The sequence below is a fragment of the Pan paniscus genome, chromosome 4 (assembly GCF_029289425.2).
Source record: "Pan paniscus chromosome 4, NHGRI_mPanPan1-v2.0_pri, whole genome shotgun sequence".
NCBI lineage: Eukaryota > Metazoa > Chordata > Mammalia > Primates > Hominidae > Pan > Pan paniscus.
Genome location: NC_073253.2, coordinates 122,471,337 through 122,488,043, shown reverse-complemented (window position 1 = coordinate 122,488,043; position 16,707 = coordinate 122,471,337). Strand labels below are relative to the sequence as shown.

General features: G+C 39.8%; 1 pseudogene; it reads left to right on the top strand.

Moving 5' to 3' along the window:
• The first annotated feature begins 6,530 nt into the window (after positions 1-6,530).
• LOC100979095 (RNA-binding protein 15-like) lies at positions 6,531-16,024 on the top strand (annotated as a pseudogene).
• The last annotated feature ends 683 nt before the right edge of the window (positions 16,025-16,707 follow it).

The window sequence follows — 16,707 nt, the reverse complement described above, 5'->3', positions numbered from 1 at the left end:
CTCACTGTGACCTCTGCCTCCCGGGTTCAAGCGATTCTCCCACCTCACCCCCGCAAGTAGCAGGGATTACAGGCATGCGCCACCACACCTCCTTCTTTCTATTTTTAGGCCCAAGCCTAGGGTCACATCCTACCACCTAATGAGTGAAATACTCTTCAGAGGAGGAAAACCCACTAACAACTGCTACTTGAGGATCTATAACTCCTACACCCCAAAGTCCATTTAGACACAAGGCAGTCATCTGCTTTCATATATAATGTTTTCTTGAAAATGTATGTAACAGTCAAATATGATAATATTGAAAGATTTACTGGCATCAATTTCATATGCACAAAAATATATTTAATTATGTTGTTAATATACATTGTGGTGAAAGTGGTCATTTCTGATAATAAGGAAATGGGGAGGGGTGAAGTGAGGAAACAAAGGCTGCTTTTCATAAGACAACAGAACTCTTTGTCTCTTTAAAATATGACCTTTTGCCAGGCACAGTGGTTTACACTTGTCATCCCAGCACTTTGGGAGGCCAAGGCAGGAGGATCACTTGAAGCTAGGAGTTCAAGACCAGCCTGGAGAACAAAGCGAGACTCCATTTCTATCAAAAATTTTAAAAATTAGCTGGGCACAGAGTCCCAGCTACTCAGGAGGCTGAAGTGGGAGGATCTCTTGCATACAGGAATCTGAGGCTGCAGTGAGCTATGATTGTGCTACTGCACTCCAGCCTGGGCAACAGAGTGAAGCCCTGTCTGTAAAAACTAATAATGATAAGTAAATAAAGTATGATTATATAAAAACAGAAAAATTAAGAATAAATACTACTTTGAGATAAAACAGAAAAGCTTTAGAGAGAAGAAGCAAATCATATACATGGTCTCAAAACGGAATGGCTTTGGACTTCTCAGCAACAACGCTAGAAACCAGAGACATTGGAGAAATGCTTTCTAATTTTTGAAGAAAATGGTTTCGAAATTAGAATTCTATACCTGACCAAACTTATGTCTTACAGAAGGACAAAGACATCTTTAGGCATACAAGGGATATATTGGCCAAGTTAGTTTAGCAAGGCAGAAATTACTGTAGCCAGTTTAAGCCAAAAGGACTAGTTATGACATAGTGAGAGCTCAAGACTGAGGGAAGGAAATGGATTGTGCTTCCAGTTGTGACACCCAGCTCCACAGCACAACGCTGCTCACACAAGCCACGAAACCAGGAGGCTACTGCCACCAGTGCCAGTTCCAACCTATGGCCTCTGCCATCACCAGGAAGTTGACAAATCAGGTGCTATGGTTGCACATTTAGACTCCAGAGTCCTGCTGTACTGCCGGGCCCAGAGCTGCACCAGCAAAGTAACAACCTCAGACCCTGGCTTTTTCCCAAATAATTCAGTTCTGGACCCAGATTTTGAATCTGGCACAGATGCAGTTGACTGGTGGAATCAAAACCACATGTCTGCAATCTCACAACTGGAAAATGACCTGAAAAATCTTCTTTGTTAGGAATGCAGAATTTATAACGTGGGAAACTGCTAAAACAATGTTCGGAAACTGGAGCCAGCCTGAATAACAACTGACCACTAAGCATAGACATACATTTTACCTCTTACAGACTCTCTTAGGACGCTATTAGAAGATACTAGTTTCTTCATCAAACATGAGAATGAATCAAGAAAGAGGTAGATACAAAATTAGGAAACTGGAAATCTAACATAAGGAGGCAGGCAAAGGAAATTCCCAAGATCCTGATGAAGGGAAGGTGTGAACAGAATCCAGCATAGAGAAGGAAGTTAGAGGCCGCACAGAGGTTGAGGAGGAATCGGAGAGATTGCCTGATGTGTTCAACTCTATTGAAAGTATCCTACAACTGTCAGAGAATTAAGATAGGCACGTGATTCACTGAACAACTTGGGTAGCTGGGGGAAGACAAGTATTAATCCTAAGAAAATAAAATGTTATATAAGAAAAGGAATATAATCTTAGTGTGCTACATGTCTAAGGTGTGAACTGTATTCACATGGACACAATGGTATAAACATGGAGTGCTGATAATGAAAACAACTATATTGGAACTATACTGGAAGAATGAAGAACATATATTGTTCAACTATATTGGAATTGAAGAAATGAAGTAAGGAAGGGAAGAGAATCTGTGGGAAGGCCAACACAGTGATCACCTGGGCTAGCTTCTCATTCTCCATGCAAGGAAGCCAAAGAAAATAGCTAACATTTTAAAATCAAGAAATAATGACATAGGCATTTACTTAGAATGTGGAAGCAAATACCAGAAAAAAAAAAGCAAAAATAAAAGTTGAAAATTTTTGCCTTAAGGGAGCAGAATTGTGGAGTAGAGAAGGGTTGGGACTGTTAATTTTTATTATAAGCCTGACAGTATTGTTTGACTTTTAACGTATATGTACACATGTGCATGTGTGCATACACACACACATTAAAATAAAAAGTAAATGTAGAGAACAGCATCTCTTGCTGTACCTTCATAGCCTTTCCCTCCCTAAGACTCATCCATCTCCTGTCTCTGTTTCTTTCCTTTCTATGATACACCTGCTCATTCTATAAACCATTCTTTCATCCTGTCAAGATGAAAAACTACATTGGCCACTGGCTGCTTCTGAAAATCAACCCTAGAGAAACTATAGAAGCCAGAGGGAAACATATTTGAGAAACTAATAACAAATCATAAAATAAAACACTGTGAGAAGGCCCCAGGGGAGTCTGAAGACTCAGGATTGTTATATGTTGGGGGAGGGAAAAGAGAGAATTGATTCAGCCTGGGGGAAAGGCAGCCATAGGTAGCTACTAGAAGGAGATCAAAGGGGAACAGCGTTTCTGTTTCTGTTCTGCCACGTGGACCATCACGGCCTGCCCAATCACCACCGAGATTGGTACCAGCAGCCTAAGCTACAGGTGTCAGGAGGGTGCTACAAGTGCGGTACCAAAGCCCTGCAGGAAGGAGGAGGAATGAAAGGCAGGCGTGTGCCAACCAGTATCCTGGGCATTCACTGCTGTACTACTCCCATTCCAAACCCCCAGGGAACGCGAATGAAATCTATGCAGACTGCTTTTAGAGAGTTTAAATATGAAACATGGACTAGAGACATTCTGTCCGGAATCGGTTCCTTCCAGTGAGTTCTTGGTCTCACTGACTTCAAGAATGAAGCCGCGGACCCTCGCAATGACTGTTACAGTTCTTAAAGATGGTGTGTCCGAAGTTTGTTCCTTCAGATGCTCAGATGTGTCCGGAGTTTCTTCCTTCTGATGGATTTGTGGTCTCGCTAACCTCAAGAATGAAGCTGCAGACCTTCGCCGTGTTGCAGCTCTTAAAGGTGGCGCATCCAGAGGTGTTCATTCCTCCTGGTGGGTTCGTGATCTTGCTGGCTTCAGGAGTGAAGCTGTAGACCTTCACAGTGAGTGTTACAGTTCATAAAGGTAGTGCAGACCCAAAGAGGGAGCAGCAGCAAGATTTATTGCGAAGACCAAAAGAACAAAGCTTCCACAGCGCGGAAGGGTATCTAAGCGGTTTGCTGCTGCTGGCTCCGGTGGCCAGCTTTTATTCCCTTATTTGGTGCCGCCCATGTCCTGCTGATTGGTCCATTTTACAGAGTGCTGATTGGTCCATTTTACAGAGTGCTGATTGGTGCGTTTTTACAGAGTGCTGATTGGTGCGTTTAAAAACCTTTAGCTAGACACAGAGTGCTGATTGGTGCGTTTTTACAGAGTGCTGATTAGTGTATTTACAAACCTTTAGCTAGACACAGAGCACTGATTGGTGCGTTTACAATCCTTTAGCTAGACAGAAAAGTTCTCCAAGTTCCCACCTGACCCAGCAGCCCAGGTGGCTTCACCTCTCAACATGATTTGGCCATGGTGGGAAAATTGGGATAATCACCATCAGTTCTTCAGGCCCCGAGGTTCTATCCCCTGGGCAGTTTCCAAAGTTTTAATTCATTTGGAGGTACATAAACTGCAGGCTGGGATTTAGCCCTTTTCCAACACGTAGCCGTGGCTAGTAACTCATAATCCAAGAGGAAGAGTTTTCAAGACAACATAATCAAAGAGCCATATAAAGAATACAACTATCACATAAGAAAGACAACAAACTCAACAACATAAGCCATCTAAATTAGGATTATGAGAAAAGGTGGACCAAGAAATTAATATAGTGATGATAAATATATGAAGAGGTTAAGGCTGATAATCAGCAATATGAAGCAAGAATGAGAAAACATAAAAAAGGACCAAGTTGAATATTAAGGATGGGATATATAACAGTTGAAGTAAATAAAACAATGAATAAGGTATATAGCCAAGTGGATAAAGGTGATGAATAAAGCAGTGAGTTGGAAGAACAGATGGAGAAGCTCTCTTAGAGGTCAGCAAGAAAGGGTGAAGAGACAGGAAATGTAAAAGAAAGCTAGGAGATGAGTGTGGAAGGAGAGTGCAAATACTTGTGAGCAGTGGCTTTGTAATGTGTCAACGTGACTAGACTGAACTGTGCTTCCTAAAATTCCCTTTCCTGTATATTTCTAATTAGGGTGGGCCACAAGAGAGAACCCTGTGAAAGGTTTGCTGGGCATTAGCCCTTGTCTGCCAGCTCTCGTTCTTTGTGGGAAGCATCAGTGGAGCCTCCAGTTGTTGTACCTTCCCCACTAAGCTTCTCTGACTCTGGGCCAGGTGTGTGCTTGGCAACTATGATGCAGGACTCCGGTTTCTGCAATAAACAAACATGCACAATCAAAGTTAAAGGCAATAATCACTAATACAAATTGTAGTCTGTCCTCGTGGGCTCCAGTTTGTGGGTTCCAGCTTGTTCTTGCTCACCTCCACTTTACTTCACCTCCCCTTCCCAACTGTCTGCTCTGTATTTCAAAGCTCTAGCGTTGGAAGTACAGATAATCTTCTTACAGAGGCTGCTTGACCAGCTCTTACAATTTCATTAGGTCAAATCCCTGCGATGTATATATTCCCATTCACCATTCCTATCATATTGATATTGTCTCAAATTTTAATTATAAGTTGTTTTGGATAAATTGTAGGTATGGTTTTTTTCTCACTTTAGTGAGGATATACAAACTTTACCGAGGAATTTTATCACCTTTACCATATTTCTTAAATATTAAGGATTGCTTCAAACATGTTTTCAGTATGTATCTTTTTGTGGCGAAACTTCATTCTTGGTCTTATCTAAAGCATATATATTAGGCCATCATAGTTGAAAGACAATTTGGCTGGATATACAATTCTAGGTTCAAATTTATTTTCCTTTGAGACAGGATCCCACTCTGTTACTCAGGCTGGAGTGCAGTCGCACGATCACGGCTCACTGCAGCCTCTACCTCCTCAGGGTTAAGGTGATCCTCCCACCTCAGCTTCCAAAGTAGCTGGTACTATAGGAATGCACCACCATGCCTGGCGAATTTTTATATTTTTTGTGGAGACAGGGTTTTGCCATGTTGCCCAGGCTGGTCTGGAACTCCTGGGCTCAAGCAATTCACTTGCCTCCACCTCCCGAAGTGCTGGGATTACAGACATGAGCCACTGCGCCTGACCTTTCCTTTGATATTTAAAAAACATTTTTTTCCCTTTTGTCATCTTCTGTGTACTGTTCAAATCTTATTTTTGTTCTAATTGCTGATCTCTTCACTATCTCTGGAAGTTTTTTGAATTCTTTCCTTATCTTTGATGTTCTTAAATTCTATTGTGATGTTTCCAGGTTTAGACTTTTTCCCGTCTCTTATTTTTCTCTCCTTCTGAAGCTGGGTATAATAGGGTTCATTCAGAGAAGCAGATCCATTAGGATATATTTCTGCAAGTTCATATATATGTATTCATATATATAAATATGAAAAATAACTAATATATATACACGAGTCCACTAAATTGTCCAGTTAGGATGAATATACAGATATTGATAAATTTAAGAAATTAACAGGAATAAATAAATATGAGTAAGGGTCTTCAGGCTAGCCATAATGAAACCAAAATAGAATATATAATTTTCAAGCCAGTAGAAAACAAATGAAAGTGGAGTAAATTGAAAATATAAAATATGGAATAAATAATTCCTAATATAATAAAAATTACAACAAATATAAATGGTTTTAGTTCACAAATGAAAAGACAAATACTCTGTATGTTATTAAGAAGTAAAAATGAAATCCAAAAATATGTTTTCTATGACAAACATTCTTAAAACCAAAAGACATAATAAGTTTGAAAATGAAAGAGTGAAAGACAAAAAAAAAAAAAAAACCCAGAAACCTAAAGAATTCCAGAATTGCATTCATAATGGCTGACAAAAGAGAATTTAATGTGAGGGGTAAATAAAACAACAGTGAGAAGATATAACCATTGCAAATATACATGTGCACCTAATAATAGGTTACACTAACTGTATAGTAGAGAAACAGATAAATCACTGGGAGTTTTTTTTTAACACCCAACTATCAAAAATTTACTAAGCAGTATGTTGAGACCCTCTTAGACTATCCACCTCTGCATTGCTTTGCTGTTCGTGACATGAGACAGACAGTTGCCACGGGTGTCATCAAAGCAGTGGACAAGAAGGCTGCTGGAGTTGGCAAGGTCACCAAGTCTGCCCAGAAAGCCCAAATGAATATTACCCCTAATACCTGCAACCGCAGTCTTAATCAGTGGTGAAGGAATGGTCTCAGAACTGTTTGTTTCAATTGGCCATTTAAGTTTAATAGTAAAAGACTGGTTAATGAAAGCAATGCATCATAAAACCTTCAGAAGGAAAGGAAAATGTCTTGTGGACCACTTTGGTGTGTGTGTGTCTGTGTGTGTGGCAGTTTTAAGTTATTAGTTTTTAAAATTAGTGCTTTTTAATGGAAACAACTTGACCACAGATCTCTCACAGAATTTTGAGACACATTAAAACAAATTTTAATGAGAAAAAAAGTACTAAGCAAAAATTAAACAGATTTTTATCTAAACATTATAATTAATAGACTCATATTATTAATTGTATTGTTCAGATCTTTAATATGTATGTTCCAATGGTATGATTTATATATATATATATGCTACAATAGTTTATGCAACAAATAGCACATACATATTTTTAGAATCATGCACATATTTACACTAGTAGACTAGGTTTACAGAAAGTTCCAATAAACCCAGGGACAATATTATGCAGATTTTTTATTGAAACAAGATCTAACTCTGTCACCCAGGCTGGAGTGCAGGGACATGATCATAGATCATTGCAATCTCTAACTCCTGGGCTCAAGCCATCCCTACCACCTCAGTGTTCTGAATAGCTAGAACTACTACAGATGCACATCACCCCACCCAACTATTTTTCAAGAATTTTTTTGTACACACAGGGTCTTGCTATGTGCCCAGTCTGGTCTCAAACTCCTGGGCTCTAGGGATCCTCCCTCCTCTGCCTCCCAAAATGCTGGGATTACAGGCATGAGCCACTGCACCCAGACTTCATGCAGATTTTATCTTCTAAACATGAGATAATACAAGAAATTAATAATACAAAACTTTTATAAATGTCTCAAATTCTGAAGGTAACATATTGCTAAATAACTCACAGGTTAAAAATGAAATTATAATCAAAATGAGTAAATACCTAGAATTGAATGAACTTGGAAATACAAAATATATGGTACATAACTAAAGTATTATTTAGAAAGAACATTTATACCTTTAAATATGTTTATGAAGAAACACTAAAAGTTGAAACAAAGTATGCTAAGCATCCAACTCAAGAAGTTATAAAAAAGAACATCAAAGCAAACCCAAAGAAGAAAAAAGATATAATAAAGGAAACAATATAATACATTTTTTAAGTAGAAGAGATTTATAAAACTAAAAAGCTCTATTTTTGAAAAGATTGCTAAGATAAACTTTTGATAAAAGTGAATAAGGAGAAAAGGAGACAACAAAGGTAAATAAAACGCTGATCAAAAAATAAAGATAGGAAAATAATTACAGGTTTCAAAAGAGATAAAATAAATAAATTCCTGGAAAATATATAAAATGCCAAACTAACCCAAGAAGAAAAAGGAAACTTAAAATAGACTCACAAGGATTAAGGAAATTTAATTGGTAGTTAAATCTCCAAACCAAAGATCTCCAGGCCTGCCGGCATGCTTTCAAAATGAACTCTATCAAACTTGGTTTTTGTTGTTGTTGTTGTTGTTGTTTTGAGACAGGGTCTCGCTCTGTCACCCAGGCTGGAGTGTAGTAGCATGATTGTAGCTCACTGCAATCTTGAACTTCTGGGATTAAAGGATCTTCCTGCCATAGCCTCTGGAGTAGCTGGGACTACATACGGGTATGAGCTACCTCATGCCGGCCTCTATCAAACTTTCAAAAACTAATTCCTGTTTTATAAATTATTCCAGAAAATGCAAAAAAAAAAAAGAGTTTCAATTCATTTTATAAAGCTAATATAATCTCATTTTCCTTATTGCTTCTGGATTTTAGCCATAGTTTAGAAACTTTTCCCAACTCACAGATTGTAGAGGACTTCATCCTACCTTCTCTAGAACTTGTGTGATTTCATTTTATTTTTACATTTATCTCTTAGAGCCATTTGAAATTTATTCCAGTATGTGCTATAAATAATAGGTCTGATATTCTCTATTCCCATGTAACTACACACAGCTCACAGGCGCCAATTGTTAAATTTTCAGGGATTTTGTGAGCTGATTGTTAAACATAGCCATTATTACAAAATAAATTATATCAACTTAAAATAAAATAAATCATGTTAGAAATGAAGCTAATAAATATTCACAACTTATCATTCATATTACTTTGATACATTTTACTACTATCAAGACTTCTGAGGTTATTTATATCTATCGTGTCCATACAATGGAAATACTATAAGCATGGAATGCTGCTATGCATCTTTTCCCAAGTCTTTATTTCATGATGCCATACTGATAGCATGAAATTGGCTATGGTGGGAGCATTTACATCACAAAAGTTAGTGATGCTAAAATCAGGGCTTAATTTATTATTTCATTGATTGTGTAGAACAAGGATCACTATGGCCAGTAGGCCAAATCCAGCCTGCCAGCTGTTTGTGTAAATAAAGTTTTATTGGAAGACAGCCACAGCTCTTTGTTCACTATCATCCATGGCTGCTTTTATGCTTTCATGGCAGTTGAATAGTTGCAACAGATACCATATGGACCAAAAAGCATAAAATATTTCCTATCTGGCCTTTACAGAAAACCCTAGTCTAGACTTTAAAAGATAACAGAGAAAATGTTAGCAGCATAGATTAATTTTAAAAGTGTATGATAGGCAGTCTCAGTATGAGGGCAGCTGAAGCAGCTGGCTCAATTAAGATGAGGCTTCTGCTACTTCTCCTGGTGGTGTCGGCAGTGGTGGCCAACCTGGGCAGCATGCCCAGCAAGAGATTAAAGATGCAATACACCACAGGGCCACCGCTCAAGTTCTAGATTTCTGTTTCCTAAGGTTACAGGTGGGTGTTTGAGGAGCACATGTGGGTTATTAGCCAGCAGTACCCAGACATCACACTGAAGGAGAGAATTACCTCCCTCAACCAATATATAGACACATAGCATCTTTCCTGACAGCCTTCAATCCATTACTAATAGTGTTAATAACTGTTGTCAAGGATCCTTTTGCTTTCTTTGGCATACAAGCTCCTAGCCTTCGGTGAAATACATAGCATAGATAAAAAACAATCACAACTTCTGGAAATCAAGGACACACTTAGAGAAATGCAAAATGAACTGGAAAGTCTCAGCAATAGAATCAGACAAGCAGAAGAAAGAACTTCAGAGCTCAAAGACAAGGTTTTTGAATTAACCCAATCCAACAAAGACAAAGAAAAAATAATTTAAAAAATGGACAAACCCTCCAAGAAATTTGGGATTATGTTAAATGACCAAACCTATGATTAATTGGTGTTCCTGAGGAAGAAGAGAAATCTAAGTTTGGAAAATATATTTAAGGGAATAATTGAGGAAAACTTCCCAACTTTGCTAGAAATCTAGATATCCAAATACAAGAAGCTCAAAGAACACCTGAGAAATTTATAGCAAAAAGATAATCACTTAGGCACATAGTCATCACGTTATCTAAAGTCAAGGCGAAGGAAAGAATCTTAAGAGGTATGAGGCAAAGCACCAGGTAACCTCTAAAGGAAAACCTAGCAGATTAACAGCAGATTTCTCAGCAGAAATCCTACAAGCTAGAAGAGATTGGGGCCCTATCTTCAGACTCCTTAAACAAAACCATTATCAGCCAAGAGTTTTGTGTCCCGCAGAACTAAGCTTCATAAATGAAGGAAAGATACAGTCTTTTTCTGACAAACAAATGCTGAGAGAATTCACCAGTATCAAGCCAACGCTACAAGAATGGCTAAAGGAGCTCTAAATCTTGAAACAAATCCTTGAAATACACTAAAATAGAACCTCCTTCAAGCATAAATCTCACAGTGCCTACAAAACAAAAACACAATTAAAAAAAAAACAGGTATTCAGGCAACAAACGACAAATAGCACCACGAATAGAACAGGACCTCACATCTCACTACTAAACGTTGAATGAAAATGGCCTAAATGCTCCAGTTAAAAAATACAGAATGGCAGAATGGATAAGAATTCACCAACCAAGTAACTACTGTCTTTAAGAGACTCATCTAACACATAAGGACTCACATAAACTTAAGGTAAAGGGATAGAAATAGACATTTCATGCAAATGGACATCAAAAGCAAGCAGGAGTAGCTATTCTTATATTAGGCAAAATGAGCTTTAAAGCAATGGCAGTTAAAAAAAGACAAAGAGGGACATTATATAATGATGAAAGGACTTATCCAACAGGAAAGTTTCACAATTCTAAATATATATGCACCTAACACTGGAGCTCCCAAATTTATAAAACAGTTGCTACTAGGCCTAAGAAATGAGATAGACAGCAACATAATAATAGTGGGTAACTTCAATACTCCACTGACAGCACTAGACAGGTCATCAAGACAGAAAGTCAACAAGGAAACAATGGATTTAAACTATACCCTAGAACAAATGGACTTAACAGATATTTACAGAACATTCTGCCCAGCAACTGCAGAATATACATTCTATTCATCAGCACATGGAACATTCTCCATGTTAGACCATATGATAGGCCACAAAACAAGTCTTAATACATTTAAGAAAATTGAAATTAAATCAAGTACTCTCTCAGACCACAGTGGAATAAAATTGGAAATCAACTCCAAAGGAACCCTCAAATACATGGAAATTAAATAACCTGCTCCTGAATGATCGTTGGGTCAACAATAAAATCAAGATGAAAATTTTAAAATTATTTGAACTGAATGATAATAGTGACACAACCTATCAAAACCTCTGGAATACAGCAAAGACCTTGCTAAGAGGAAAATTCATAGCATTAAATGTCTATATCAAAAAGTCTGAAAGAGCACAAATAGACAATCTAAGGTCACACCTCAAGGAAAGAAACAAACAAGAATGAGCCAAACCCAAACCCTGCAGAAGAAAATAAATAACAAAGATCAGAGCAGAATTAAATGAAATTAAAACCAAAAAATACAAAAGATAAATGAAACAAAAACCTGGTTCTTTGAAAAGATAAATAAAATTGGCCGGGTGCAGTGGCTTACGCCTGTAATCCCAGCACTTTGGGAGGCTGAGGTGGGTGGATCACGAGGTCAGGAGATCAAGACCATCCTGGCTAACACGGTGAAACCCCATCTCTACTAAAAATACAAAAAAATTTAGCCAGGTGTGGTGTCGGGCTCCTGTGGTCCCAGCTACTCAGGAGGCTGAGGCAGGAGAATGGCGTGAACCTGGGAGGTAGAGCTTGCAGTGAGCCGAGATCGCGCCATTGCACTCCAGCCTGGGCGACAGAGCAAGACTCCATCTCAAAAAAAAAAAAAAAAAAGAAAAGATAAATAAAATTGATAGACCACTAGTGAGATTAACCAAGAAAAGAAGAGAGAAGATCCAAATAAGCTCAATTAGAAATGAAACAGGAGATATTACTACTGATACTGGAGAAATACAAAAGATTATTCAAGGCTAGTATGAACAGCTTTACACACATAAACTAGAAAACCTAGAGGAAATGGGTAAATTCCTGGAAATATGCAATCCCCCTAGATTAAAACAGGAAGAAATAGAAATGCTATTCTATTCTAAAACCAATAACAAGCAGCAAGATTGAAATGGTAATTTTAAAAACCTCCAACAAAAAAAGTCCAGGATCAAATGGATTCACAGTTGAATTCTTTCAGACATTCAAAGAATTTGTACCAATCCTATTGATATTATTCCACAAGATAAAGAGGGAATCCTCCTTAAGTCATTCTATGAAGCCGGTATCACTCTAATACAAAAATCAGGAAAGGACATAGCAAAAAAAGAAAGCTACAGACCAATATCCCTGATGAATACAAATGCAAAAATCCTTAACAAACTATTAGCTAACCAAATCCATCAGAATATCAAAAAGATAATCTACCATGATCAAGTGGGTTTCATACCAAAGATAGTTTGACATAGGCAAGTCAATAAATGTGATACACTACATAAACAGAATTAAAACCAAAAATCACATTATCATCTCAATCAATGCAGAAAAAGCATTTGACAAAATCTAGCATTCCTTTATGATTAAAACCCTCAGCAAAATCAGCATAGAAGGGACATACCTTAACGTAATAAAAGCTATCTATGACAAACCCACAGCCGAAGTAATACTGAATGGGGAAAAGTTGATAGCATTCCCCCTGAGAACTGGAACAAGACAAGGATGTCCACTCTCACCACTTCTATTCAACATAGTACTGGAAGTCCTAGCCAGAGCAATTAGACAAGAGAAAGAAATAAAGGGCATCCAAATTGGTGAAGAGGAAGTCAAACTGTCGCTGTTTGCTGATGATATGATAGTATACCTAGAAAACCCTAAAGACTCCAACAGAAAGCTCCTAGAACTAATAAATGAATTCAGCAAAGTTTCAGGATACAAAATTAATGTACACAAATCAGTAGCTCTGCTATACACCAACAACAACCAAGCTGAGAATCAAATCAAGAACTCAACCCCTTTTACAATAGCTGCAAAAAAAAAAAATAATAATAATAATAATAAATAACACTTTGGAATATACCTAACAAAGGAGATAAAAGACCTCTACAAGGAAAACTACAAAACACTGCTGAAAGAAACAAATCTGGAGGCATCACATTATCTGACTTCAAACTATACTATAAAGCCATAGTCACCAAAACAGCATGGTACTGGTAGAAAAATGAGAGCAGCAGTAGAAAGACCAATAGTGGCAGCAGGTGGCAACAGAGTCTCCACCTGGACAAGTCCAGCAGCTGAAGTGGCAGTCACGAGTATGACACTAGTGGGGGCAACTACAGTGGCGTCTTGCATAGTTATAGCTTCCCAGCACCAAAAATTACTTGGGCAGGGCGAGTCGCGCAGCAGCTCCTGGGGTGGAGGGGTGGAGGGGTGGAGTCGCTTTCCTCTGGGGCCACCTCTTCAGCTCTTGTCCTAGCTGAGTGAGGAAGCGGTGGAGGATGGCCTGTTTCATGAGTTCAAAGGCTTCAGGGATGTAAGGGTCAAAATCAATCACCTGTCTGGTTCTGGCAGTGGAGATGAGCTGGTAGTCTTTGTGAACTTCCCACAGCCAGAGGACGCGCGGGTGGCCAAGCACGCAGAGGCAGCCTGGTGCTCTCTGACTTGCCTCTGAAGACAGAAGCTGTGCATGGGAGCAGGCACCACAGCTGCTCCCCTTTAGACAAAGATATTTATCCTCCATCAGCCAGTGTGGTGGGAGCCTCTGTAGGTGGTCACCCGCACTCCCCTGCAGGTGGTGGAGGCCAGAGATCACTTTCCCCTGGTGGTGCGGCTTTGGGATACAGAGACTAGGTCTGCAGCAGATGGCTCTTGGCCGCCTACCCTCTCCACCTCTGCCACCATTGCCTGGAGAGCTGGAAAGAAAAGGAGACTATCTGTTCTATGAGAGAGTGCCCCCAGCATACAGTCTTAAACCAAGGGAGGGAGCTGAAGCAGATGCTGCTCCTTTCAGAAAAGTGGATGAGATGTCACCCAAGGATCATCATAGAACTAACCAGATGCTTTTCTTGGGCAACCTAGACACAACTGTAACAGAAAGTGACATAGAAAGGGCATTTGATCGCTTTGGAGTCATCACAGAAGTAGATATCAAGAGCCCTTTTCTTGGCCAGAGCAGTAATTACGGCTTTCTCAAATTTGAGAACCTAGATATGTCCCACAGGGCCAAATTAGCAATGTTCAGCAAAATTATAATTTGGAATCCTATCAAAATTGGTTATGGTAAAGCTACACACACCACCCGCCTCTGGGTGGGTGGCCTGAAACCTTGGATGCCTCTTGCTGCCCTGACATGAGAGTTTGACCAACTTGGCACCATACACCCCACAGACTACAGAAAGGTGATAGTTGGGTGTATATCCAGTATGAAAGCCTGGATGCAGTGCACGCTGCCTGGACCCATATGCAGGACTTCCCACTTGGTGGCCCAGATCACCACCTTAGAGTAGACTTTGCAGACACCAAACGTCGTTACCAGCAACAATATATGCAGCCTCTGCCCTTGACTCATTATGAGCTGGTGACAGATGCTTTTGGACATCAAGCCCTTGACCCTTTGAGGGGTGCTTAGGATAGGACACCACCCTTACTATACAGAGATTGTGATAGAGACCTTTATCCTGATTCAGATTGGGTGCCACCCCCACCCCCAATCGGAGAAGGCGGCACTGGGACTGCAGCTACTGCTGTGCCTGCTTACGAGCCACTGAATAGCCTGGATCACAGGCGGGATAGTTGTTGGTCTTTGGACAGGGACAGAGGTGATCAAGATCTGCCCAGCAGCAGAGACCAGCCTGGTAAGCAAAAGCTGCCTGAGGAGAGTGGAGGACGGCATCTCGATAGGTCTCCTGAGAGTGACTGCCCACAAAAATGTCACTGCGCTCCTTCTTCTGACCACAGTCCAGAATTGAGCAGTAGCCAGGATCCTTACAACAGCGACAATGATCCATCTTCCCGTCTTCTCTTGGAAAGGCCCTCTCCAATCAGAGACGGATGAGGTAGTTTGGAGAAGAGCCAGGATGACAAGCGAGACCATAAAAACTCTGCCTCAGCTGAGTGGATAGGAAGCACCACTGAGGGGAAAAACCTTCTGAAAAAAGAAGACCACACTGATGGGAGTGGACCTAGCACAAACACTGCTTCCTGGAAGCTGAAGTCTCTTCCCAGAAACAGGATGAGGGGACAGCCCCTGTGGCAGCAGCCTCTCCCAAACTCTGTTTGGCCTGGCAGGGCATGCTTCTACTGAAGAACAGCAACTTTCCTTCCAACATTCCAACATGCAGTTGTTGCAGGGTGACCTCCAAGTGGCTAGCAGTCTTTTTGTGGAGGGCCAAAGTGGCCCAGCTCAGGATCACTCAGTGTCTCTGTTTAGACCAGCCCAAGTTGGATGAAGTAACTCGATGCATCAAAGTAGCAGGGCCTAATGGTTATGCCATTCTTCTGGCTGTGCCTGGAAGTTCTGACAGCCGGTCCTCCTCTTCCTCAGACACTGTCACTTCTACTAAGAGGCTGCTTAGGAGCCTTGTGTCCTATTTAAAGCAAAAGCAGGTACCCAGGGTGATCAGCCTGGTGAGGGGGGCACAACAAAGACAAGGAAAACGCCGGGATCCTTCTTGCCTTCCCACCTTGTGAGCTCTCCCACCAATTCCTGGATTCCAAGGCACTGGCTAAATCTGAAGAAGATTACCTGGTCATGATTATTGTCCATGCAAAACTGGTTGAACAGCAGATGGAGATGTGGAATTCAAAGCTCTAATGGACCTTTTTGAAGAGAAATTGTGGCTTATGTGCAATTTACGTGGCCCTCTGATGGAAGAAAGGTAATCTATTTAGTATTTGTGCATTTCACTAAAATGGCAGCTTAAAGTTTTGTATCTGCCATTGTGATGCCAATGCCAGTGTTTTAAGTGGGGAAAAAAATGACCTGTTTGCTTTGTGCTATGTACATAAGATTTCTAGAAGAGTAAAGAAAAACCTTTTTGATGGCTCACACAGCTTAAGAGTAGCTGTCTCTCAAACATGCACTCACAGTTGAGCTGCTTTTGTTTTATTCTAAATAAATTGTTTCTTTTGAAGAAAAAAAGAGGTAGGCACACAGACCAATGGAACAGACTAGAGAACCCAAAATAAAGCCAAATACTTACAGCCAACTGATCTTTGAGAAAGCAAACAAAAACATAAAGTGGGGAAAGGACACCCGATTCAACAATTGGTGCTGGGATAATTGGCAAGCTACATGTAAGAGAATGAAACAGGATCCTTATCTCTCACCTTATACAAAAATCAACTCAAGATGGATCAAGAACTTAAATCTGAGACCTGAAACCATAAAAATTCTAGACAATAACATCAGAAAAACACTTCTAAACATTGGCTTAGGCAAAGATTTCATGACCAAGAACCCAAAAGCAAATGCAACAAAAACAAAGATAAATAGGTGGGACTTAATTAAACTGAAGAGTTTTTGCATTGCAAAAGAAACAATCAGCAGAATAAACAGACAACCCACAGAGTGGGAGAAAATCTTCACAGTCTATACATCTGACAAAGGATTAAT